The following is a 27533-nucleotide window of genomic DNA, read 5'->3' as shown; positions in this document are numbered from 1 at the left end:
AGAGCGAAGATAATAAATTTGTTTTGAGAAAATTGGATACTTTTGTAATGGAGAGTAAAATAATTTATTTGAATACAAATACCAGCAGAAATTTTTTGGGAAAAATAGTTTATTCCTCTAAAATAAACAAGCCTTTCGTTTTTTTGTTTTGTTTTTTAATCCTGGAAAAATATTACTAATAGCAATTGATCTCCACATATCTGTACATCTACCTTTCCCATTCCTGGAATCGGGTATTATTTAAACCTACTTTCTCTGGATCATTGACTTGGCAAATAGCCTGAAGAAGTATGTAGACTTAGGAAAGTCTTTGCAGATGGAAATTCTGCTTTGCTCATTGTATTATCATTAATGTTCTTCCCCTTTCTTGACCATGAAGAGGAAGAATTCAATTAGAGGACACCTTTAGGTTTGAGCTTTGGCTTATAATAACTGGATATATTTAGTTATCATAGGACTAACAGATGTGCCTAAAAAAACCACCTGATATTTCCTTTATATTGTTTCAGGGACGAGACAAATGGTGACCAGATGGTCCAGTCCAGAAAAGCATAATTGCCAACTCTGATTTAAGCTGGAAAAACTCCTCAAATGAAAATGGAAATTTAGCTTCAAGATAGTAGTTTCCATGTGTGAGTTTTAAATTCTCCAAAAGGGGTGGCAGGGGAGGATTAACAGAAAAAAAATCATTTGCAGGATTAAGATGATATGTTTATTTTTTTGGGAATGTAAAACATCTATTTCTTGCTTGTGTATATTTGTACAAGTAGAAATAATTAACCTCTTTTTTCAGAGCTTAGTGTTTCTCATCAATGCTCTAGAAGGAGTTAACTGAACTGACAGATTTGATTACTCAAAGTGGTCAGTCTCATTTTTTATTTCACTTTGACATAAGACTTGGCACAGGTGTATTACAAGTTAGGCTCATTTATTGCTGCACTTCTAAGTTATAAATCTGGTTTACATCTATGGAAAATGTAGTGTAGAATTGAAGACATGTCAAATTATCTGGGCAATTTGTTTTATGAACTTATACCAAATTAAATGGAAAGCTTCACGAGTATTTGTTCTTCATCTGTGGGCTGCAAATCAGTTAGGAAAAACTTCTTGAACAGGGGCATTGAAAGTTCTGGCTTTTCAGACTGTTTCCTGAATGTGTTCTGATTAAAACAGGATCTGAAAGTCTGATTGATAGTCTCTATTTCCTTTCTTAATGTCACAAATACATTTAGAATGTTGACTCCTATGAAAGGTAGAATTGCTAAGCTGGATTTCATTGCCTTCAGCCGTTCTTCATATTAGAGGAAATGATTTGACTAAGCACTTAAATCATGGATGTGCAAGGCTGGGTTTCTCAGGAAGTAATTATTGAAAGGGATTTTGTGAGTCTCTCATCTATAAAAATGAAACAAAATTCAGCCTAGGATGGGCAATCAAGACACAGTATTATGTGTATATGCTTTTGGACTTTAAAAAATAAAGTGCCTTATCTGACCAGCATCATATGTAACAGTGAATTGTTAGGGATTTATATATAACCACCTTTTCTCTCAAATGCAGCAATATATATATATATATATATATAATCAGGGATAAATATTTTAAAGTTGAAAACTAATGAACACTTTACTTCATCCTTAAGAAAATTTGCCGGCAGAAAATATTCTGTTAAAAATAGCAAAAACTGTGCTTAACACTGCTAAGTGCCACTCCCAAATGCTAAGGAAATAGATGTTATTAGAAGATTAAAACAAAACAAAACTCTGTTAGGTTCAAATCTGCAGTCATATATGACAAATAAATTAGCACAAATAGAGGGACTTAGAAAATAATCTTTTGTGGTAAAAGCAAGATTTAATTGCCTGGTAAAATTAATTGATCTCTGTGAGTGAGAATTTGTTCCCTAGAAGTTGGTCAACACCCATTAAACAAAGTCATATATACAAATTTAAAACTATTTCTCAAGAGAGCCATCATAGAAACCTTAAAAGAAATCTCCTTATTCCCAATACATTTTCTGATCATTTTTCTTACTGTTGTTAAAATTAAGTGGATGACCTGTTGAAACTTATCCTCATTGCTTTTTATTCTTCCCAGAATTATTCATACCATAGTCTATTTTCTCCATTTACTATACCAATTTTCTTTTAATTTGACAGTTTTCCATGTATTTCAATGTAGTGTTTTGACACTTACTCATCAAGATTTCACTTGAAAAAAGAAAATCATAATTCATGTTCACATTTTAAACTTAACTCATTTTAGTCTTTCTTCTTATTTCATAGTCCTATGTGCATTACAATGACACAGACTATAACTGACAAGATAATGGCTTAAACTTCATAAGTTTATCTACTTAAAGAGGGTTCGCTGGATACTAAAAACTAAACTAAACCTCCCCACAAGAGATGGATAATATAATGATTTTAAAAAGCCAATACTTTTTATTCTTAACCAATAACAAGCTAAATTATATATAATTTACTCTTGTTCTTTCCTCATGGCATTTATGACCTGGACTAGTGTACCAAGCCCTGGCTTGTGAGTAATACTACTTTGCCTTAATCTGCACACTATATTCTCCCTTATTTTCATATTCTCCTCAATGAACTTTGTTTTCACCTTTCTTCCCTACAATTTGTTTGCCTTTCTTATTTTTTTGCTACAATTATCTATCTATCTATCTATCTATCTATCTATCTATCTACCTACCTATCTATCATCTATCATCTATCTATATCAGTGGTTCCCAAACTTATTTGGCCTACCGCCCCCTTTCCAGAAAAAATATTACTCAGCGCCCCCTGGAAATTAATTTTTTAAAAATTTTAATAGCAATTAAACAGAAAGATATATGTATTAATGTTTCTACCTTTTTCGTAAAATATAGTAAAGAAAGGTGTAAATTAGAAACATTGAAGTTTGAAATTATGAAACTATTTATTGAACTCAGAATAGAAAGGTAATACAAAAAAAGTTAAAACAAATACACCTGTGGCCATCACCGCCCCCCTGGATCGCTGCAGCGCCCACCAGGGGGCGGTAGCGCCCACTTTGGGAATCACTGATCTATATCATCATCATCTGCCTATGTATCTACTTCATTATCATAATCTTTTATATCTTAATATTTCAATAATACACTCTGACATGTTTTGACGATGGCAGGGAGGTTTTCTTTTGCACATCTATGCCTCCTATTCCTTATAAAGTTTGATAAAGAAGATTGAGAAGTTAAAACTCTTTAAGCCTGTAGTTTAGCTTTTGGAAAGATCCTTTTGATTGGCAGTGTTTTCAATTCTATTAAGCAAAGGTGTCTGCAGAGCATGCAGTGGGCAGCTTGAATGGAGGTCTTTAATCATTGTACTATGTTAGGAATCAACCAACAGTCCTTGAACTGGACTCTGTCTAAAAGATAGTGGAAAAAGACCTATGCAGAAAACTCCTGCTTCATTCTGAATCACCTTTTCTTTTCTTCTTAAGTAGATCAGCTTGAGATGGAGTCTGAAAGGAGAAAGGAGTTTTCTTCTGATACAGAATCAAAGGATTTCATGACTTTTTTTTTTTTCAAAAATTCCACTTAGGAGTCCATGGAGTTGAACTAAATAGATTTCTCTTCCTCATTCATGATAATGAAGGAAAATTATTGAAAACAGTATAATTTTTGAGTGTGAGCTTCATGAACACAATAGGATATACTTCTAACTCAATATTTTATTTGTTTATAACCCTTGTTTTTATATGATGCTTTATTTAATTTTTGAATATTTTGGGATTATAATGATTATGCAAAAATTCATGTTAATATGATAGATAAATATAATATTCTTTTCTATGTATTTTTAAAACTTCTTATTCCTATATATATTATTTTATTTACAGAATCTAACAAAATGATTAGTACAAATTCTACAGAATTTGGATGGAAGTTTAACTTGACTGTGCTTTAAAAATTATTCTTAAATGAGGCCATTATCATATTATGTAGTGGTAATATGTGCATTACAATATTATTACTCCTTTGAAGCACTGTTCTAAACAATAAATAAAGATCATTCTCATTCCTAAAGCTCAATTTAAATTTAATAGTGTAAACATCCTATCTATTTTAAAGAAAACAGCTACTTTTTAAATTTTTTGACAAAAATTACATAAAGAAGTTAAATACCACTGTTTAATGAACATTAAATAAATAACAATGGAAATGAAGCAGGACAAAAGTGCCGTTAAGCAGCCTGGACTTGATTCACACAAGAGACTGTTGAAAGTTATGCTCAAGTCACTGCATACCAATGTATGTGACATCTGAACATGTGGGTGCCACATTTAATTCTTAAAAAACTCTGTTTTTTAAAATACATTAATGGGACAAATATCTGATAAATACTTTCTTTCTGAAACATATAACTTTTCTCTACCCAGTAGCCCTGGCTTTTCAGCTGGAAACAGTACCTTACCCCACTTCATTGTCCTAGAGATGCCATTTACTGCATAATAGTTTATTAATTTTAAACTGGAAAAGTTATGATACCTCATTCCCTTGGCCTCTGGTTGGTCTAGTTATGGGTATATGGTTAGAATTGGCCAGTGCATTCTTTATGTAGTATTTTCTTGTTACCACGTGCATTTATTGTGGCAAAAGTTTTAATATATAAAAAGATAAACAGTAGTAAATAGACACTTTCCATGCCTTATTGGCTAGAAATGCAAAGTGAATTGTCTGGGGAGTGGGTAAGGAAAGGGGCAGTAGGAAAAAAAAAGAGAAAACGAGAGAAGAATGAAATGGAGGGAGATGAGGAGAGAGAGAGAGGGAGAGCTATTAAGTAGGAGAGAAATGGATAGTCCTGATGGCATTCACATTATTTGAATTCTTGGTTCTCTACTTTACTTATGGCTTGGTTGTTCTGCAAGAGATCCCAATATCTTTCCAATAAAAAGGCTCCCTTAAAAGTCGTTCTTATTGAGTATTCTTCACTGCCACCAAAAGATTTCTAATAAATGCAAACTTTGACTTATATTACAAGTCTTATTTGGAGAGAGATAAACTTGAATTAAAGGCAAACTTGCAAATCTGGTCCATGTCCAAATCCAGAGGTCTTCATAAAGCTATTTAACATCAAATATGGTTAAGTTTTAAAGAAAGCAAATAGCCAAAGTAAAAGTGTTGAATCTCTCAAGCTACTTAGAAGTTTTTTAGGCTTTGAAACTCAGGCTTCCTTTAATGAGTCAGAAAGGCAGTTGATGAAATAAGTTTACATGTGAGTCTTTATTACTCAGTTTATCTCATGTAGACCTAAATATTCCCAGCAATTTTGATTCTTTTCATAGAATTACCAAGTTGTCAAATGAATTTTGCCTATTTCTCTACATAAATTCTGTTCATTATTATCTGTAAAATAAATGCTTATATTCCAACTTCAAATTTTCTGTCATTTTAATACCCTTTCTAAGGACCTTCATTGTAAAAAGAATTGTTCTCAGTCTGTGTTGATATGAATATGAAGTCTCTGGCATAATACAACTTATACCTAATGGAGGAGGAAAATATAATCCTATCTAATAATAGACAAACATGGTAATTGACCGTACCTTCACTACGCTTCCCATTGGCTAATTGGCACAATATGCAAATTAACCACCAATGAAGATGGCGGTTAATTTGCATACGTAGGCTCCAAGTGGCAAAGGGGGAAGACTGAAGGCAAGCCAGAGCAGCGAAGATGGAAGACCGAAGGTGGCTCCGGCTGGAGCAGCGAAGACGGAAGACCAAAGGCGGTTCCGGCCAGAGCGAAGGCCTGGGTCCCAGGTGCCGGAGGAAAACCTGTGCTGGCAGCCAGGAGCAGGAAAGGCCTATTGCACTAATCTCTTCATGCAATAGGCCTCTAGTGTCACTATAATACCAAATGACTTATAGAAGGTGCAGATACTTATTTTAAGGGTTTAAGGATACTTAGAGCTCCAAGAACCCGTGTTTGTCTTCTTACTTTAGCCAGCAATCAGGAAACTGGAACATATAACCTATTAGGTAGCCCAGTAACCTCTGTTTATGATTCTACAGTCAAAACTTTTTTAAAAATATATTTTATTGATTTTTTTTTTACAGAGAGGAAGGGAGAGGGATAGAGAGTTAGAAACATCGGTGAGAGAGAAACATCGGTCAGCTGCCTCCTGCACACCCCCTACTGGGGATGTGCCCACAACCAAGGTACATGCTCTTGACCAGAATCGAACTTGGGACCTTTCAGTCCGCAGGCCGACACTCTATCCACTGAGCCAAACCAGCCAGGGCTCAAAACTTTTTTTTATTTTTTTTATTTTTAGTATAACGGCTGTGCGGAATATTTTGTGAGGAGTGCAATTCTGAGCAGTACCTGTCCCTTACCAATAGATTGAGGAACATGCATAGTGGGCAGATTACCAGTCTCCCAAAGGAAGGCGTTAGCAGCTGCTGAGCACTGATGATGTCACTCTGGCCCCTCAGAATAATTTTCCTGTTTTCTGGACTTATTTCTTTGTCAGATGCAATAATTCTAAGTCTCCGATTCCCCCCAGAGGGCTGCTTTGCTGCTTTCCGGCATTGCTTACTTATTTTTACTCTGACTCAGCTTTCCTGCTTTTGGCCCACTCCAATCTCCCTATTTTCTGACATTGCTTCACAAACAGCTTTGACATCCCGGCTCTTCTGTTTTCAAAGCTTAAGTCCCAAAGGAACTTCAATTCACTTGCACCTTAGTTTTTTAAAATAAAATTTAAATTCATTGTTGGGAATTTATAGTCATTTCACTTACATCCCTTTCTGAACTCTATTGCTAATTTACAGATTATAAGGGATGATTGAAGATTTTTGCCTAGGTTGGAGAAGGTCATGATGAGAAGACTGTGGCAATGTCAAGGAAAAAATTGAAGGCTAGTGAGAGTTTAAGAAACAAATACCACTTAAAGTAAAGTTATTATGTGATTCCACATTTGCTTCTCTGTTTCGCCCAGTAGAGATACTTTTGAAAAATTATTCAGTAAGCATAATCTCTGACAAGTAATTGATGGCAAACAGATATTGTTTCAAAAAATAGATTAAAAAAAATAGCAGTGAGAGTTAAACCAAGGCCTCTGGGGCATGAAGAAGAAGTTACAATCCGTAGTACCTGACCTCTCTTTGGAAAATTAAGGAAACAAGTCCAGGTTCTCTCAGATTTCAAGTTAGTGTTTTTCTGAGTGGTTGGTGGTGATATTGACAAAACAGGGGAAATAGAGGAGTTAGCAGGCTCTGAAGGTACAGACTATGACTTTGCTTTTTGTTATACTTGATTTTGAGGTATCTACAGGACATGCCAAAGGTGCTGTCCAGTAAGTTGCATATTTGTACCTGGAACTCAGAGGAGATATACAGACTGGAGATCTGGCCTACATGATGGGATTCTTAGAGTGGGGAAGCTCAGTATTTAAAAAGTGAACTCAAGAATATGCTATAGATGAGGCTGAATAAATTGACCTAAAAAGTAGAAAGAGAAACAAAAGAATATTGCCATGGAAATGCAGAGAAGAGAAAATATTGAATGTTATGATATGGAACAAGTATATTTCCCGTGGTAGTCCTATGGTTTGACCTAGTCAAGTGGGAGATGCAGAAGAACAAGATGACCTATTCAGGCCTTGGTGAGAATCCTAACACCATGGCCTGGCCCTTTCATCCAAATCTGTCTTTGCAAGGCTGGCTGCAGAGCCTACTGAAGGCTGCACGTTTCTCTTTCTCTAACTGGAGAGAGTTGTTTGTACACTTGAGAGGACTATCTTTGCTTTGAAAGTAAAGAAGTTAACTTCTGAATCCTCAAAGAAATGTCTGGGCAAACATTTCCACTTAACCCTGTTGTTTCCTAACTGGTATTTGTACATACTTGGTAGTACAGTGCTTTGTCAATAGCTTGTGTCCACCCAGAAAATGTCAAGTGAATGAATGACTTCGATACCAACTCCTATATATTTTAATCTGTTCACATGGCACACATGAGGCCGATGCAATGAATCTTTTCACAATATGCAATGGGCACAATCTCTGGTCAATCTAACACATTAAAACATTTTTTTTTGATAATTTTAAAGTGGAGTCAATCTGTGAGATAGACTGATAAAGGAAGTGACAAATGATGAGTTAGGTGAATAAACCATTCAATTCATACATTCCTTACTCTTGGTAATTTTTATGAGAGTTTTCTATCCATTTCCATGCTTTAGTTTTTTATTCTGGAAAATGAATCTACTTGGACTTGGGCTATTGGCCTATATTTTGTTTCCAGTTCTTGCAAATTGGAACATATCTGAAATTTAATAATTTTAGAGTATGTAAGCCAAAAGTGTATTTAAAAATCCCTATTTGCTCTTTTCTAGTGTAAAAGTGAAGTGACCTTCAATAGAGAGAGACCTCCCTTTCCTATAGGCTTGTCTGAAGAATAGGGGACTATTTATACGTGAGCTTGGAATCACTGTGCCAAAAAAGTGGTGTGTTTGGATGCATCCTATCAATCATTCTATTCTTTTAAGAATTTTACCTTGTTTTTCACAGAATGGAAATCTGGTTTATTGCTTTTAAATATTCATACAGAGTCATATATTATCTTTAAATTTTGATGTTTTTCTTGGGATTAAGAGTTTTTATAATTAAGATTAGAATTAAGAGTTTTTATAATTTATGAGCCAATCAATTGAGTTTATAAATATAAAATGAAACCAGTCAAGCCACCAGAATGAAGATGCATGTGAGGTTGCTCTGTAGATGAATATTAGTTACTAATAGTTGAGAACTACATGCTGTTACTACAACAAAACAGATGACCTCTATGAGAGCTATAGGGTAACCTAGTTAAATAATCAAGCAATTTGTTTTTGCTGTTGTTTCTACTCTGTTGAGGGGACCCAAATCTGGAATGCTATGGACTGAATGTTTATGTCCCACCAAAATTCATGTGTTAAAGCCCCAACCCCCCAATGTGATGGTATTTGGAGATGGGCCTTTGGAAGGTAATTAGGATTAAACTAGATCATGAGGGTAGGGTTCTTGTAATAGAATTAGTCATCTTATAAGAAAAGGAAGTGAAGATACAGCCAGAAAGCAGCAAGTCAGGTAGAACGTTGTCACAAAAAATCCCAAAATTTATCTGCACCTTGATTTTGCACTTCCCAGACTCACAAACTCTGAGAAAAAAAATTCTATTTTTTAAGTCACCCAGTTTATAGTATTTTTTTATGGAAGCCCAGATGAATTAATAAACAAAATGTTCAGAAATTGTGAGGTATTATATAGGGTATAAACAAGATGATGTGATAGGGAAGCAGAAGTGACTAGGGGAGACCTCTTGTTGGAGATGTTATTGCTGTCAAGAATGATTGTTTAGTGCTATAAAGAGTCAAGGGAGAGAGGGACTTGGGAACAGCCTTCCCAAGCGGAAGTGGAAACAGCCTTCTCATTTCTCCTATGTGTGCCCTGGAGCCACTCCGTGTAATATAAATATTAAATAAAAAGAGTTGAAAAAAAGTAGACAAAGATGAAATGTATTTTGTATTTGGATGGGGATGGAGAAGGACTTTGAAAATATAGAATTTTTTCTGGGCATGTATGCAAATCATTTTAAAGAAAATAATGAGAAATCATTTAAAATAGCAAGAATCGTTGAAAAGGGAGCTTATTGGTAAAATCTATATTGTTAGTTAACATTTCACTCTTACCTTCCTTTACTTTTGTGTTACAAAACAATTTGCTGTGTCTTATTTCTGTGGGATCTACATTCACAATTGTGAATACCTCTCTACAAATGGGCACTGGAAACTATGAATGGATTGGGAAGTCAGTATAGATTTGTTGGAGTGCAGTGTTTTATTTCTGCTGTGTAAGTTAAGGTCTAACCTCTGGATCCAGATTTCTGCACCGATTTCCTGTCTGAGGCTCCGCAAATGTGGTTGGCACCATACTAGGGTGGCTCAGGTAGCCAGGAACTGAGATTATGTTTACCATTTTCATAAACCCTCATGGAATAAATATAGGCTCCAGTCACTCTCTAGTCTACCCCCCACTATAGCCGTGAGCAGGAAGGAAGTATCGTTTTCATCTCCTGGTACAATGGAAGCTCTGAGAATCTAGTTACAATTTCTCTTAGCAAATGGAATCCCAGAAGTGTCTGCACATAGCTAAAACGCACATGCATTCTCCTGTTAGAGGTCTTTTTTTCTTTTTTTCAGACCATGGTTGAAAAATATCTGCTCTTTAAATTATTCCACTGCTTTACAGAGGAAGTATTAATTACATGACTGCAAGCATAGATCAGGCTGGGATGTAATTACAGGGCTTGCTTTGTCTCTGTTGTCCAACAGAATTAGGCAGGAAGTGCTCATGATGCCAGCAGTTTAAGGTGTGCTGGAGCCCATTATGTTTCTGGTTCTCTCAAGAACTTAAGCATGGATCAAATGACATCTCTGTTGCCCAACTGTCTGGAAAAAATGACAATGCAAGTATTAACAGAGATACAGTTTTACAAATTTTATGTTTGTACATTGATAGAAAATGTTGTAGGGAGCCTTAAAAAGGGCGCTTTTCAGAGCGTCACCCTTGCTATCTGGTTCTCCCTTTCGTCACAGTGTGAGTCCATTACTGGCTCTACATTTGGTTTCACATTAAACAATGATGTAGTGGAGAAGGTAAAAATGTGTTTGCATTATGCAGTTTATTTCTTTCTAACAATGCATCTATATAAAATTGTTTTTCTTAAATGTCTACTTTCAAATTAGAGTGTCGGAATAAAATTTCTAAAACTACCCTTCTATTTCATTCACTTTTTGAGTTATTCTTTTCTATATTTTTACTTTTTCATCATTCTCATAAAAATTAAGTCTATGTAAGTTTTTATCTGTTAAAGTAGACAGATAGGATAGAGGTGGACTCTTAGATGCAGAGAGCAGACATGGCTGCCAGAAGGGCAGAAGATGGGGGGACTGGGTGAAAAGGATAAAGGGATTGAGAAGTACAAATTGGTAGCTGCAAAATAGTCACAGGGATGTAAAGTACAGCATAGGAAATATAGTCAATAATATTGTAATAACTATGTATGGTGCCAGGTAGGTCCTAGACTTATCAAGGGGATTACTTTATAAAGTATATAATTGTCTAACCAGTGTGCTGTACACCTGAAATTAATGCAGAATAATATTGAATGTAAACTCTAATTGAAAAATAAAATTAAGCAAGTTTTTAATTGTTAGTTCTATTGCAAGTTTCCTTGCAGTGATCATCTTTATGCTCAGCTTTTAAGCTCTCCCTTCAGGCAGTTAAAGTAGCTACATTTTGCTACTGTTTTCTGTCATTTGGGATTCTACATCTTCTGGAATTTCTTTGCATAGTTATAGGTTCCCCTCCATCTCTTCTCCCATACCAACTGTTATGTTTTTGATATTTTTCTTACAACTATTGGGCAATCCATACTACATCCCTAGTCTTTCTTCAAGACTTCCACATTATTAGAATGTTTACTTTCCTTAAAATCCACCCCAAGTTACACTGCCAGTGCACATGTGCATATAATCACTTCTAGTCTTAGTTACAAAAACCTGACATTCTTACTGTTTTTGCAATCATTGAATATATTTCCTATTCAGTTTAAATTTTTATATTTTAATTATCTTCTTTTTAAGATAAGATGATAATTTCTATACTATATTAGAGTGGGATAAATGAACCTCTAGGGTCGTACATGCTTCATCTCCCCTTTCCTTTTATTTTGGATCATTTCAAGAAAAGTCATCACTGGAAAGACAAAGACTTGGATTTTGCGTAGTATCTTCATTCTTTCTTAGGAAAGCAACACTAATTAGATTGGTTGATTGTTTCAGAAGGAAATGTAAAATTATATTTAATATACTGCAAGAGTTGAAATCTCGATAAATGTGGGTACTATGAAACAAAACAAAAATATTCAAGATGAAGTCTACTAGTATATTCTAAAACACCCACTAATGCAGCAGAAAGAGTAATGCTATAAAGTCAAAACCCTAGGTCTGTGTTTTGGCTCTGCCTCCTACTTGCTATGTGATTTTGCTGGACACATCTCTCAACTTTGTTAATTCTCAATTGTCTCATGTAAAAGAGAAAATATTTATCCATCTCCAAGAGCTGTCATGTTAAAATTCAAATAGGATTATAATATGAAAGTGACTAATAATCTTTTATCATCTTCTGGGCTATAGCTTTATGCTAGTCTGTATTCATTTTCTTTTCTTTTGAATGAGAACAATTTAATAATTTTTTTCAAAGAGAATAATATCAAATATACTTGAAAAGATTCTAGTGTTTTCAAACTCAAAAGTCACTTTTGAAGAAACTTTATATAACATCTTGTCAGTTATTAAGCCCAAATGATTTTACTATAGATTACATTACTGAGTTCCTTGGACTCATAATAAGTTATTCCTCATGCCAATTTTCATCAAACACTCTCACATGATATTCTGGAATTTAGTCTTTATTATCAAATAAATATTGCATGCCTGGTTATAAGATACATTGTTCCAAGCAGAAAAAAAAGAGCTTTATATATCTATATAGATATAGATATAGATATAGATATAGATATAGATATAGATATAGATATAGATATTGATTGATTTCAGAGAGGAAGGGAGAGGGTGAGAGAGATAGAAACATCAATGATGAGAGAGAATCATTGATTGGCTGCCTCCTGCACCCCCACTACTGGGTATCAACCCTGAAAACCAGGTATATGCCCTTGACCAGAATTGAACCTGGACCCTTCAGTCCACAGGCCAGTGCTCCATCCACTGTCAAACCAGCTAGGGCTAGAGCTTTGTTTTTAAACCTTATCTTGGAGTAGGAGAGTGATGTTCCTTTGGTGAAGATCACACAGCATCATGGTTGAGAGCACAGAATCTAGTCCAGCAGATTGGTACTTATATCTCAGCTTTCTTGCTTCCCTGTGTTGTGTTCTGGGGCAAAATACCTGACTTCTCATATCAAAGTTCCTTCTTCAGTAAATTGGGGAAAAAAAAAAATATATATATATATACATATATATATATATATATATATGTATATATATATATATATATATATATATATATATATATATAAAAGCCTAAGTGACCATTACGACTGAGTGACCAGAATGACAAGAATGACCAGAATGACTGGACACTGGCTGGTAACTATGATGTGCACTGACCCAGGCCTTGCTGCTGTGGCCCTGACAGCCCGAATCTGGTTCACCCGCACTCCAGACCAAGACGGGAGAGAGGAGGGAGCCCGATTCCTTACGGAATCAGCCATTGGTTAGATTGCTGCTGGGGCCAACCTCCCACGGTCCCTACCCAAAGTCGGCCAGCCCCCCTAATTGGCCCTGATCATCAGCCAGGCCGAGATACCCCACCTGGGCATGAATTCAAGCACCAGGTCTCTAGTAATAATAATAATGTGAGACAGCATCTAAAGCATTTAACATGCAGCTGGCATACGGTTCATAAGTATTCAATCAATGTTAGTGATCACTCAAACCACCACCACCCAACTGCTACAAGTCAAGAGTTCCATTAATAAGCATCCTAATCTCAGCCAGGAAGATAGTGTTGCAGTTGTGTATTTTTTCCCTTAAAATTTTTACAGCATAACATGCTAGCATCGTTTATGTATGCAGCACAACTCCACCTTATGGAATAAAACTAGTACATTTTCTGAATTAGTTCACAGTCCAAATGCTGGGTTTTATTTAAAGAAATGAAAATATTTATATATATTGTATTTATTTTTCTCTTTTAACAGACCACATGTGGATATTTGTAATGAATATTTCATTTTAATACAATGATTGTTGCTGAATCAATAAATTAAAATTAATTCAGTTCACTGGAAAAAGCAGTGAACTTTATAACAGAATGTGTGATTTTGTATACCATTTATTCTAGCTCCTGGCAGTGTGGTGTGACCATATACTTTTATGACTCTAATTTTGATCTTACAAATTTCTATAATCTCAGCCTCTTTGCATTTATCTCCTTGGCTCAGAGAAAAGAGATATAGCTTTATGTAGAAAAAAATGGCAGTAATGAAATTTATTATATATATATTAAATATATATAATATATTCAAATATATATATTAAATATATATAATATATTCAAATATATATATATATATGTTCAAATTCTTTATTGTTGAAAGTATTACATATGTCTCCTTTTTCTCCCATTCTCCCCACCTGCTCTCACATCCCTGCACAGGCCCTTGCCCACCTACTGTCTGTGTCCATTGGTTATGCTTATATGCATACATACAAGTCCTTTGGTTGCTCTCTTACCCCCTGCCTTCCCTCTGATGATTGACAGTCTATTTGATGCTTCTATGTCTCTGGATCTATTTTTGTTCATCAGTTTATGTTGTTCAGTATATTCCACAAATGAGTGAGATCATGTGATACTTATGCTACTTTGACTGGCTTATTTGGCTTAGCATAATGCTCTCCATGCTGTTGCGAATGGTAAGAGTTCTTTACTTTTTAAAGCAGTGTAGTATTCCATTGTGTAGATGTACATTAATGAAATTTATATTTCCCTTGAAAAATATACAAACATGTGGCAAAGATGGCATCAGAATTCCTCAGATTTCATTGTACATACGGTATTTGAATTTAATTAAGTGGCATAGGAAAAGACTAATATGAATAAATATTTCAATTAGGGATTATTTGAATTATAGTTGACATGCAGTCTGTTACTTTCAGGTGCAGAACATAATGATTGATATCTGTATATATTGGGAAATGATCCCACAATCAGATTAGTCAACATCCATCATCATACATAGTGTTAGATTTTTTTCTTGTGATGAAAACTTTTAAGATTTATAATTTTATGAACTTTCAAATATGCAGTACAGTGTTACTAACTATAGTTGTGATGCTGTACATGATAGATTTTTAAAAAGTGATTGAAAGAGTGCTTTCCATTTCAGAGAATTGAACACTTGTATGCTTTTGGCAGAAGTTTTAAGGAGACAAATTTTAACAACTAGGTAAGGATTAATTTAACACACATATGAATTGCTGATGTAGTCATACATTATTCCTTAGTTCTTAAAAATGGTTTGATTCTCTTAACCCTCAATATACCACAATAACCTTTAACAGCTAGGTAGTCTCACGTAATGCATTAATAGAATTTTAAATATTCTTTTTTGTTTAGAATTTTTTTTAAAGCTTTTTAAATCTATTGTTATTTTTAATCAAATTTACTGGGGTGACATTGGTTACTAATGCCATTATATAAGTGTGGGGCATACATCTTTATAATATGACATCTCTATAGTCCATTGTATGCCCATCGTCACAAAGTCTAGTCTCCTCCTGTCACCATATATTTGACCCACTTTGCCCACTTCATCTGCCCCACCCCATTTCCTACTAAAATGTTAACTTCTGGTTTCTCTTCTCACATCCTGTTCAATTTTATATTATCCTTAATTAATACCTCAACATCTTATATAACTCTGCGCTACTTAAAATTAAATAACTGACACACCTCTTAGCCCAGGGAGTGAAATAAAACTCCCAATCCTGACTCCTGCAAAAGAGGCCCCAGAATGATATTTCAAAACGATTCCCCTGGTTCTACCCAAATATGTTTGTAGTTTGCATTTCCCCTGAGACAAACTCTAAAACAAATATTCACGCTCAAGTTATTTATTTGAAAGATAACTTTAGGATATGCCAGTAAAGAGTGGGAAAGCCAAGTGGGAAAGGAAAGGCAGCCAATCGCGAATGAATCAGCAAGCAGGTTCTTACTGAGCACAGCCACATTTCGCTTTCTCTGAGAAAGTCTGGGTGCATTTCAGAATCACATAGAGGTGGGAAGAACAAGCTGGGATTTCTATGCCCCAAACTTCCTTTCATCATTGGTTGTGGGGTACTTTGGGGGCGGGATGTTCATTCTGAGCCATTGCTAGAACACGGTGGCTTTGGTAGCCGGGTAAAATACACAGGCAGGGAAATGCAGGTCAAGGCAGCTGAAAATGAGGAAAGCAGGTATTAGAATAGTTTGAGGGGCTTTGAGTGGGGCACCAACAGTGATAGTTTCCCTCTTCAAAATCGTACAGAATAGGAAGCATAGAAATGGAAAACAATAAAATGGCAGCATGTCCAGTTACTATTTTATTTTACAATGATATTTACGCAGTTCTCTCTTTAGCCCAATTTTTTATTCCTATAACATCAAGACCAAAATTTTTATTTCTTCTGTGTGAATATTTTTCTAGTATCCTATCCTTAAGATATATCACATGTTTTGTTTTATTCCCCCCACCCCCCCGCAAAAAAAAACACCTCTTTAGGTTTGCATAGTGATTTTATATCAGTTCCTTTACCATGATCTTTATTTGGACAGTCCCATTAATTTGGTTTTGATAAAAGAATTATAGAGTATAAATCTAGAACCCAAAAAGAAGAAAGAAAGGAATGTGTTAAAGAATCATACTTGTGCCTCCTATCCCTCTGGTCAGGGCAGAGATCACTAATGGATTACATCATTCCCTTTGAGAGGCACTTCGGCCTCAGTGTCAATCACATGTTTGTCAATATCACTAACCTGCATATCCTACTGTACTTCCACCAAAATTCTTTATCATTCAAACTACAACTCAATTTTTGATCAATTCAATAGTCAACCTTTACTTCATCTATTCCTGGGCTAGAGAATACTTGTGCAGAAATGGGCATACTACGCAGATGAATACTATTGCCATTGTCTCAAACTTTATTTGGACCCTATAACAGTGTATGGTAATGGTTAGATGTCTCCCTAGTAAGCTATATTGCTAATCCTCAAAAATTATTTTTATTAATTACAACCTTTTGTTGCAAGTCTCCAAAAACCAACTTGAACTAGTTTAAGTAATGGGGGGCGGGATTTATTAAAATCTTTCTGTAATGTCTCACAGAATCAAAGAACTAGGGATAAGACTGGTTCTCTGTTATAATGGAGCAAGGGAATGAAATTTTATCTCCCTTCATATCTTTTATTATCATTTTTTGTGATTGATTATATTTATGTTTTTGTTCATATTGCACCCGCTCTGTCTTCTATATATTGGGAAACATGGGAAATACAATCAAAGGACAACAGGATGTGTTATTCAGGTTTCTATCTTAAAATCCAGATTACTAGAAAGACTGTGACTTTTTTAATTCAGTTCCAGAAATTTTAGGTGAACACTATGATTGGTTACACTTGAACCTGGGCTAATCATCTGTGGCCAAGGAGGCACATTTGTGGTAGAATAGTTGGGCAGTTCCAGTGGGAACAATATGGATGAAATAAAATGAACAGGACAGTTACTGTCCTGTGAGGTTGATGGATAAATACTACCATAGGTACTGATTCATTAACCTTTCTACTTTATTTTTTTTAAATCCATACCCAAAGATATTTTTATTGGATATTTTTATTGATTTTGGAGAGCAAAGAAGGGAGAGACAAAAGAGAGAGGGAGGGAGAAAGAGAGAGAGAAACATTGATTGGTTGTCTACCTTAGTGGGCCCAACCAGGGATCAAACCCACAACCTAGGTATGTGTTCTGACTGGTAGTGGAACCCTGCAAGCTTTTTAGTGTGCCAGATGATGCTCAACCAACTGAGCCACAAGGCCAGGCTCTACTTTTCTTAAATTGTAACCTCACCATGCTATTCTTCTAAAAATATGACCTCACTTTGTTTCATGAAAATAATATGAACATGTATATAAAACTGCATTCGTTCTTTCTCCTACCATACCTTTCCATAATCAAATAGTTGCACCTCACACTTACGGTGAATTTCTAGGTTCTCATTATTTATGGTTACACTTAATGTAACACTAAGTTACATTATTTATGGTTACACTTAATATGGTCTGTCATATTGTCTCTGAACTGGTCCCTAAACTCTTGCTTTTACACTACCTGGTTCAACCCACACAAGTGCCAAATAAACTTTCTGCATCAACAGCTGTCTCTATAATTGTTCTCTTAAGAGGACACCTTCTTGGGATCCTAATTCCAATAAAATAAACAATTTAGTTTGGCATTCAGGGTTCTCTAGTCCACAATACGGTATAACCTACTGCCCCAGTTTTACCTCTTATCACTCCCTTGTATGTATATGTTGTATCTTAGATACTTTCATTGATTTCTTTAACAGACTATGAGTTTTCCAATTCAGTGACTTTCTCCTTTCATTGCCAATATCTGTAATTCTATATTTACATTTGAAATCTCTTCACCTTTCAAGTTTCATATGACTAACCATCTTGTCTGAAATGTTTTTCTTTATCTCTCTACCAAAATAATTTCATCTTCATACAAACTCCATTGTACTCTCTTATATTGTGGTAACTGGGGTACTTGTGCTTGTCCAATCACTAACTTAATTTTCTAATCCAGACATTGCATAGAACCCTCTTTGCTTTTATTTTTTTATTTTATTTTATTTTTTTTATTCTTTTAAAAAATATTATAATAAGTATTACAAACAGTATTACATATGTGTCCTCCGCCCCCCCCCCCCCCCGCCCTTGACAATCCCCTGCCCTCCCTTACCACCCAGTGTCTTATGCCCATTAGTTATGCTTATATGCATGCATACAAGTCCTTCGGTTGATCTCTTACTCCCCTCCCTTCTGCCCCCCAACCCTCTCTGGCCTTCCCATTGCAGTTTGACAAGCAGTTTTAGGCAGCTCTGCCTCTGTATCTATTATTGTTCAAAAGTTTGTAATGGTCTTTATTATCCATGAATGAGTGAGATCATGTGGTATTTTTCCTTCATTGACTGGCTTATTTCACTTAGCATAATGCTCACCAGTTCCATCCATGCTGTTGCAAATGGTAAGAGTTCCTTCTTTTTTACAGCAGCTTAGTATTCCGTCGTGTAGATGTACCACAGTTTTCTAATCCATTCATCTACTGATGGGCACTTAGGCTGTTTCCAGATCTTAGCTATGGTGAATTGTGCTGCTATGAACATATGGGTGCATATATCCTTTCTGATTGGTGTTTCTAGTTTCTTGGGATATATTCCTAGAAGTGGGATCACAGGGTCAAACGGGAGTTCCATTTCCAGCTTTTTGAGGAAACTCCATACTGTCTTCCATAGTGGCTGCACCAGTCTGCATTCCCACCAGCAGTGCACAAGTGTTCCTTTTTCTCCACATCCTCTCCAGCACTTATCCTTTGTTGATTTGTTGATGATAGCCAGTCTGACAGGTGTGAGATGGTACCTCATTGTTGTTTTGATTTGCATCTCTCGGATGATTAGTGACTTTGAGCATGTTTTCATATGTCTCTTGGCTTTCTGAATGTCCTCTTTTGAAAGGTGTCTATTTAGATCCTTTGCCCATTTTTTGATTGGATTGTTTATCTTCTTTTTGTTAAGTTGTATGAGTTCCCTATAAATTTTGGAGAATTAGGCCCTTATCAGATATGACGTTGGCAAATATGTTTTCCCACACAGTGGGTTTTCTTGTTGTTTTGTTGATGGTTTCTTTTGCTGTGCAGAAGCTTTTTATTTTGATGTAGTCCCATTTGTTCATTTTCTCTTTAGTTTCAACTGCCCTAGGAGCTGTATCAGTGAAGAAATTGCTTTGGCATATGTCTGAGATTTTGTTGCCTTTGTATTCTTCTAGAATTTTTATGGTTTCCTGTCGTACATTTAAGTCCTTTATCCATTTTGAGTTTATTCTTGTGTATGGTGTAAGTTGGTGGTCTAGTTTCATTTTCTTGCATATATCTGTCCAATTTTCCCAACACCATTTATTGAAGAGACTATCTTGGCTCCAATGTATGTTCTTGCCTCCTTTGTCAAATATTAATTGAGCATATTGGTTCGGACTGATTTCTGGGGTTTCTATTCTATTCCACTGATCTATATGTCTGTTCTTGTGCCAGTACCAGGCAGTTTTGAGAACAGTTGCTTTGTAATACAGCTTGATATCTGGCATTGAGATCCCACCTACTTTGTTCTTTCTCAGGATTGCTGCAGCTATTCTGGATCTTTTTTTATTGCAGATGAATTTTTGGAGAGTTCGTTCTAGATCTTTGAAGTAGGCCATTGGTATTTTAATGGGAAATGCGTTGAATTTATAGATTGCTTTGGGTAGTATGGACATTTTAATGATGTTGATTCTACCAAACCAAGAACACGGTATGTTCTTCCATCTCTTTATGTCTTCCTCTATCTCTTTTTTCAACGTCCTGTAGTTTTCTGAGTAGAGGTCTTTTACCTCTTTAGTTAAGTTTATTCCTAGGTATATTAATTTTTTTGGTACGATGGTAAATGGGATTGTTTCTATAATCTCTCTTTCTGAAAGTTCACTATTGGTGTATAGAAATGCCTCAGATTTCTTGACATTAATTTTGTATCCTGCTACTTTGCCAAATTCATGTATTAAGTCTAGTAGTTTTTTGATGGAGTCTCTAGGGTTTTGTATGTATAATATCATGTCGTCTGCAAATAAGGACAGTTTTACTTCCTCTTTTCCAATTTGGATGCCTTTTATTTCTTCTTCTTGTCTAATTGCAATGGCTAATACTTCCAGGACTATGTTGAACAGGAGTGGTGGGAGTGGGCATCCCTGTCTTGTTCCTGTTCTTAGGGGAAATGGTGTTAGTTTTTGTCCATTGAGTATGATGTTGGCTGTGGGCCTGTCATATATGGCTTTTATTATGTTGAGGTATGATCCTTCTATTCCCACCTTTCTGAGAGTTTTTATCAAAAATGGGTGTTGGATTTTGTCGAATGCTTTTTCTGCATCAATTGAAATGACCATGTGGTTTTTTTCTTTCAATTTGTTTACGTGATGTATCACGTTTATTGGTTTACGGATGTTGTAACATCCTTGCATTCCTGGGATAAATCCTACTTGGTCATGGTATATGATCCTTCTGATGTACTGTTGGATCCGATTTGCTAAGATTTTGTTGAGGATTTTGGCATCTATGTTCATGAGGGATATTGGCCTGTAATTCTCTTTCATTGTGTTGTCTTTACCTGGTTTTGGTATTAGAGTGATGCTGGCTTCATAGAATGAGCTTGGAAGTGTTCCTTCCTCTTGAATCTTTTGTAGTAGTCTGAGGAGGATAGGTTTTAGTTCTTCCTTGAAAGTTTGGTAAAACTCCCCTGAGAAGCCATCTGGTCCTGGGCTTTTGTTTGCTGGGAGCTTTTTGATGACTGCTTCAATTTCTTCCATAGTTCTTGGCCTATTGAGATTTTTAAATTCTTCCTGATTGAGTTTTGGAATGTTGTATTTTTCTAGGAATTTGTCCATTTCCTCCAGGTTGTCTAGTTTGTTGGAGTAGAGTTGTCCATAGTATTGTTTAACAATCATTTGTATTTCTGTGGGGTCTGTTGTTATTTCGCCTCTATCGTTTCTGAGTTGGTTTATTTGGGACCTCTCTCTTTGCTTCTTGGTGAGCCTGGCTAGAGGTTTGTCAATCTTGTTTATCCTTTCAAAGAACCAGCTCTTGGTTTCATTGATTTTCTGTATTGTTTTTTTGGTCTCTATGTCATTTATTTCTGCTCTAATCTTTATTATCTCCTTCCTTCTGCTCACTCTGGGGTTTTCTTGTTGCTCTCTTTCTAATTCTTTGAGTTGAAGAGTTAGATGATTTACTACCATTTTTTCTTGCTTTTTGAGATAGGCCTGCAGAGCTATAAACTTCCCTCTCAGGACTGCTTTCATTGTGTCCCATAGGTTTTGGATTATTGTGTTTTCATTGTCATTAGTGTCCAGGATGTTTTTAATTTCTTTTTTGATGTCATCGGTAACCCAATCAATATTTAATAACATGCTATTCAGCTTCCAAGTGTTTGAGTATTTTGGGTTGTTTTTATTGTAGTTTATTTGTAACATTATGCCATCGTGGTCTGAGAAGAAGCTTTTTGCCGGGAGCCGGTCCATCCTTGCTGCTTCAAGGGACCTGGCATATATGGCATACTGTTCTTAATATGTTTGCTCACCTTCTTGGTGCTATGTGTTTTAACCATGGTCACCTCTCCAAGAAAGGTTGTTTCCCCAGGTAGGGATTTTTCCCTGAAGTTAGGGAGGGGATAAAACCCCTTAACTAAGTGCCAGGCGGGTAGTTAATCACTTTAACTACAAACAATCACACTTAAGCTACATAATCTTTACTCCCTGGAATGGAGATAAGAAACGCCCTAACCTTTGGAATAGAGATTGATAGGATTAGAATCTACTGGTATAAATAAAGATGTAACAAGAGAACAGGAGACAGAGAACCTAGAGAGAGAACCAAGAGACAGGACTTGGCTGGAGATCCTAGACAGAACCTAGAGACAGAACCTAGCGAGAGAACATGGCAAAAGATCCTGGACAGAATCTGGCTACAGATCTTGGCTGGAGAACCTAGACAGAACATGGCGAAGGAACCTGGCTAGAACCTGGCTAGAAGCTGGTTGGAGAACCTAGCAAGAGAACATGGCTACAGAACCTGGCTGGAGATCCTGACCAGAACTTGGCTGGATCCTAACCAGAACTTCGCTGAAGATCCTGACCAGAACTCGGCTGGAGTTCTTGGCTTGAGATCCTGGAGGGAGAACCTCTCTATGCTGATCAACTGAACGCTGACCCCTGCCATTCCTTCTTCGCCGACTCCGTCCACACCTTTGGGGACCCCTGGACCCGCTGGGGTTGGACCCCAGCAGCTTTTTATGATTTCAATCTTCTTGAATTTGTGGAGACTTTGCTTGTGACCCAATATGTGGTCTATTTTTGAATATGTCCCATGAGCACCTCAGAGGAATGTATATTCCATGGCTTTGGGGTAAAGTAGAACCCTCTTTGCTTTTAAAAAATAGGTTTATGTGGATTATACGTTCATAGACCTTCTATGAACCAATAGGAAAAATATAGCTTTTCAAATTTTCTCTAGTAGAATCCAGTTGCACACAATATTTGCCACAAATGTATACTTTACTAAAGTTTGCATATGGGCTCCAGTTGATGGGTTTACATTAAAATGTACACATAGGTAGTATGTTTTTTTTACCATAGCACCCTTTCTTCATCTCATAGATTCTGCACTATATCATCCATTTCTTTTCTGCTCCTTTACTCTTTTTTTTGTTTTTATAACTTTCACTTTATTTCATAAAAATATGCCATTAATTATTCTACTCATCATTGGCTTTACTTTTTTTTCTTCTTTTTAAAAAATTATTTAAATTCTTTATTGTTTAAAGTATTACATATGTCTCCTTTTTTCCCCATTGACCTTTTCCCAGCTGCTCCCAACTCCCAGCATATGCCCTTACCCACCCTAGTATCTGTGTCCATTGGGTATGCATATATTCATGCACACAAGTCCTTTGGTTGATCTTTTACCCCTCACTTCCCACCTTCCCCTACCTTCCCTCTGAGGTCTGATGGTCTGTTCAATGCTTCTATGTCTCTGGATCTATTTTTGTTCATCAGTTTATGTTGTTCATTATATTCCACAAATGAGTGAGATCATGTGATATTTATCTTTCTCTAACTGGTTTATTTTGCTTAGCATAATGCTCTCCAGGTTCATCCATGCTGTTGCAAATGGTAAGAGTTCTTTCTTTTTTGCAGCAGCATAGTATTCCATTGTGTAAATGTACCATAGGTTTTTAATCCACTCATCTGCTGATGGGTACTTAGACTGTTTCCAAATATTAGAGTTGTAAATTATGCTGCTATGAATATAGGGGTGCATATGTTCTTTCTGATTGGTGTTTCTGATTCCTTTAGTCTTTTAGGGGAGTAAAATAGCAACATCTTCCACCCTTCTCTCTTTCTTCCTTAGAGTAAGTTTTCTCCATGAAGCTTTGGCACAGGCCACATCTCTCATATATTTCACTGAATTTATCCTCCATGCATCTTTTGTAGCATCAGTGACTGTGCCTTATGCACACTTGAATTGCTAAGTGGTATTGAGTGACTAGGATGTTAAGAGTCCCATACCTTACACATATAGGTAATATAAGGACAGAAACAAAACTAGAGGATTATGGAACACATATCAAACTTTCAGCTCTGCCTTTTAAATTACAGGGTTCTAGTAATTATGGACATGCCCCATCTATGAATTTATCCCAGCACATTACTTTCTCTGTGGGATAAGGAAAAGTAGAAGAGAACCAAGTATGTGATGTAAATTAGATCAGTAGCCTGTATGGAGAAATATATTAGGGAGAATGTTTGTATTCTCTAAATAATTTTATTAGCTCAGTTTCTGTTTTCACTTATCTATAGTTAGTGTATTCACTAGAAAATATTTTCCATATCTTAAAATGAGTTCTTTTATTTTCCCAAGTGTAAGAAGAATTATGTCTTCATGATGCCAAAATTGGGAAATTTTTTCAATGGTTGAGATTACAAAATTGATCCATGTCCTAATTAAGAACATTGTTCTCTAATGACTGCATTAATTTCTGTATGAATGTGACTTTCAGAATGGTCTATGGGAGGTAATCTTTTTTTATTTTTATTTTATTTTTTATTTATTTATTTATATTTATTTATTTTTTTTTGCTAAAAGTATTACAAAGGGTATTGCATATGTATGGGAGGTAATCTTAAGTCTCCTTTAATTTTATATTATTACATCCCATGGATAACTGTTTTAAAATAAAATTATTTTAAAGGGTAGATCCTTCAAAATATCAAACTAAAATTATAAATGTGGAATTTTTCTCTTTTACCCTAAAAATATTAATGTTATGTGAATTAGGATGTTGAAGCATATTTTACTAGATATTATCCCCCTGTGTATAAGAGATATGCATATTTTATTAGTGAAGTCCTGATTGGAGAAACAGCACCAGTGGGAGTGATAAAGTCTAGGGATTTATCATAGGGATTTGGCCTTAGACATTTGTAGAAGCTGGTTAAACAGTTTATATAAGCCTGCTTTTCTACATTGAATGCTGGGCCTGAAGTTGGTAGGGCAGGCCATTGGGAAGGAGGGATGGTGACGTTGGAGAGGGACAGAGTACATCTGTGCCCCTATAGAACTGGAACTCATGTAGGTCTCCTGACATGGCCATGCCTCGACACCAGCACTGTGACTTGCATGTGAGGTTGGTACCCTTCACCAGGGCGCTAAGCACACAGCTGGCCCAAGAGTCAGAGAAACTCAAACCTGATGGGAGTTGGTTTCTGTGACCCATAGGAACTTGGAACTATGCAGGAAAAGGAATTCTGAGAATCACAGTTCCCACATGGACGAGCTGACACAATGTGAATCACCTTACATATGTTAAAAATGAACAAAAGCAAGAAAAATCCAAACATTCCCAATTTTTCCCCCTGGAACAAACATGAATATCTTTTGGTCCATGTTACATTTTCATCAGGATTCTTCTCATTACAGATTCTGTGCCTGCATCAGATAACGTCTTAGGAAGTCTCATCCAGGTTACCTTTCCTCTAGACACACTGGATATGATCTTAATTACCAAGGATATTAAGAGAAGATAATAAGGGAAGCAACAGCCATATGATGTGGTAATTATCAGTCTGGGACCTGGAAGCTTTAAGAAAAATATTGGGTAATAAGGACTTGGAGACTTGCATGTTTAATGTCTTCATTCATAGTGACCTGATGGGTGTGTTTATTACCATGGTAAAGATCTTATGTTCAAATTCAAACCCCACCTGAGAGGACTGGAAGACTATTTAAATTGTCAGGGCAGCCTGATAAATGAGCCAGGGCTGCATACAAACCATTAGTGCAAAGGGCAAGGATACATGTAACACACAGGGCAATAAACAAAGAGAACCTTGTGTAGAGTGTAAAAGAAGCATAATGCCTACAGACTGCCCGAGGCTTTGAAAGCAATTTACTGAGAAAGCTTTTACAGTGGCCCACTTTGGAGCCATTGATAATTAACCAAACAAATAATTCAAAGTATGTCCAACCAGTTTCAGCAAATTTCTTTAGGGAGTTGCAATACTTTGAATTCCATATTATGATACGATTGGATCAGTGTCTTCAGCTGCAGCGTGTAAACACACACTTGATTCATGATCGTGTGGCTAATAACTTAAGATCAATATTTCAAATGATGTAATAGAAAAACAGCACGGAAGCTCTCATCAGTAATAAAGAGCAATTGAGCCTTAGTTGTGGGCGTATGGAGTCATTATGAATTCTGCCAAATCTATAGATTTATGCTTACACAAATTACTGAGTGATAGAAGAGATAACATTTTCTTATAACTTATTAAACACTATAGATTTATTCATGTATGACACCCAGAAACCAATAGTTCTATTCTCTCTACTGATACTTGTGGAGCCTGAATTTAGAGCTGATATTTTTGCTCTGCGGGGGCACTCAGCATTTCTCTCTGTTGTGCTATGAGATGTAAAGCTTGTGTTACTCATACTCTATGGCATTAGGGAAGAAGCTTGGGCCTTAGAGTCATCTGCTTAAGGGATCTGCTTAGTGCTAGTTTCTGCTTCTGTATAACCAGGGAGGGGCATCATTACTCTTCTCTCACAGGGTCACTTTGAGAGTCACCCAACATAGTAGAAGCAAAGGGAGTTCTAAACAGTAAAGCACTAATGAAAATAACAGCTACTCTCTGATTTGCATCTCAGGTTTCTAGTACCTCAGGGGCTAGTGACCAAGGACAACCTCTCATGTAAATGGACCTAATTTGAGATGTCACTTTGATTTGTGAACCCCCTACTTTCTACCTTCGACATACTCCTGATGCATCCTGAAATAGACATAACCTGGTCTTTCTCGTAGCCTGACATTCTTTTCCTTTTCAGTAAAAGTGTGGGAAGCAGCATCACATTCTTTCTTCATCCTTTTCATCATTCTACTATTCATGGTCTGCAGAATTTCTCATTGGGGGGTCACAAGTTATCCATTTCCAGAATTGATCGGAATAAACTGTGTTTGGATATGGATGGGATTGCCCTTTCAGTAAATAATAGCCATCTTTTCACTCCTTTTTTCCACTCACCTGTTCTATAGCCAACCAGTCCCCTATTCTTTGGTTTATTAGCAGACTTCTGCCAACACTTAAAAAACATTTGGCCTGGATCATTGTTTGTTGATTTTTCAACATTCCTAACCAACTAAATATTAAACCTTGAGTTAGTCTAACTCTCTGATTTCTTTGTTCCTACTCCAGGGCTGTGGAGATTGCTAGGGAAAACGATGCATCTTGAAGCCATGCAAACCCTTGTAAAGGTCCTGTCTGGACCTAGCTATATCTCATCTAACCACAGGCAAAATGAATGGAGCAGCCAAATAAATGTATTTGCAAATGCATTCTCCTGAACCAAGTCTCCACTGCCCACACGGTTTGCGTTCTTCCTTGCTGCTCATGCTCAGCTTCTGACCTATTGCCTCCTCATTCCATCTGTTTGCCCCATTTCCAGTCCTGGCATCTCGGCTTTTCTTACCTGCTTCATCTCCTGGCTTCAAGCTGGTTTCTCTGGGTTGCCAAGTTCGAACTGA

At 36.2% G+C, this 27533-nt stretch overlaps 1 pseudogene; it reads left to right on the top strand.

Moving 5' to 3' along the window:
- The first annotated feature begins 5720 nt into the window (after positions 1–5720).
- Positions 5721–27533, top strand: part of LOC139006148 (developmental pluripotency-associated protein 2 pseudogene) — a 71655-nt pseudogene continuing 49842 nt past the window's right edge.

Source organism: Myotis yumanensis, unplaced genomic scaffold (genome assembly GCF_028538775.1).
Source record: "Myotis yumanensis isolate MYYU_CA2020_CCGP unplaced genomic scaffold, mMyoYum1.0.hap1 SCAF_3, whole genome shotgun sequence".
Lineage (NCBI taxonomy): Eukaryota > Metazoa > Chordata > Mammalia > Chiroptera > Vespertilionidae > Myotis > Myotis yumanensis.
This window is presented reverse-complemented; position numbering and strand designations above follow the sequence as displayed.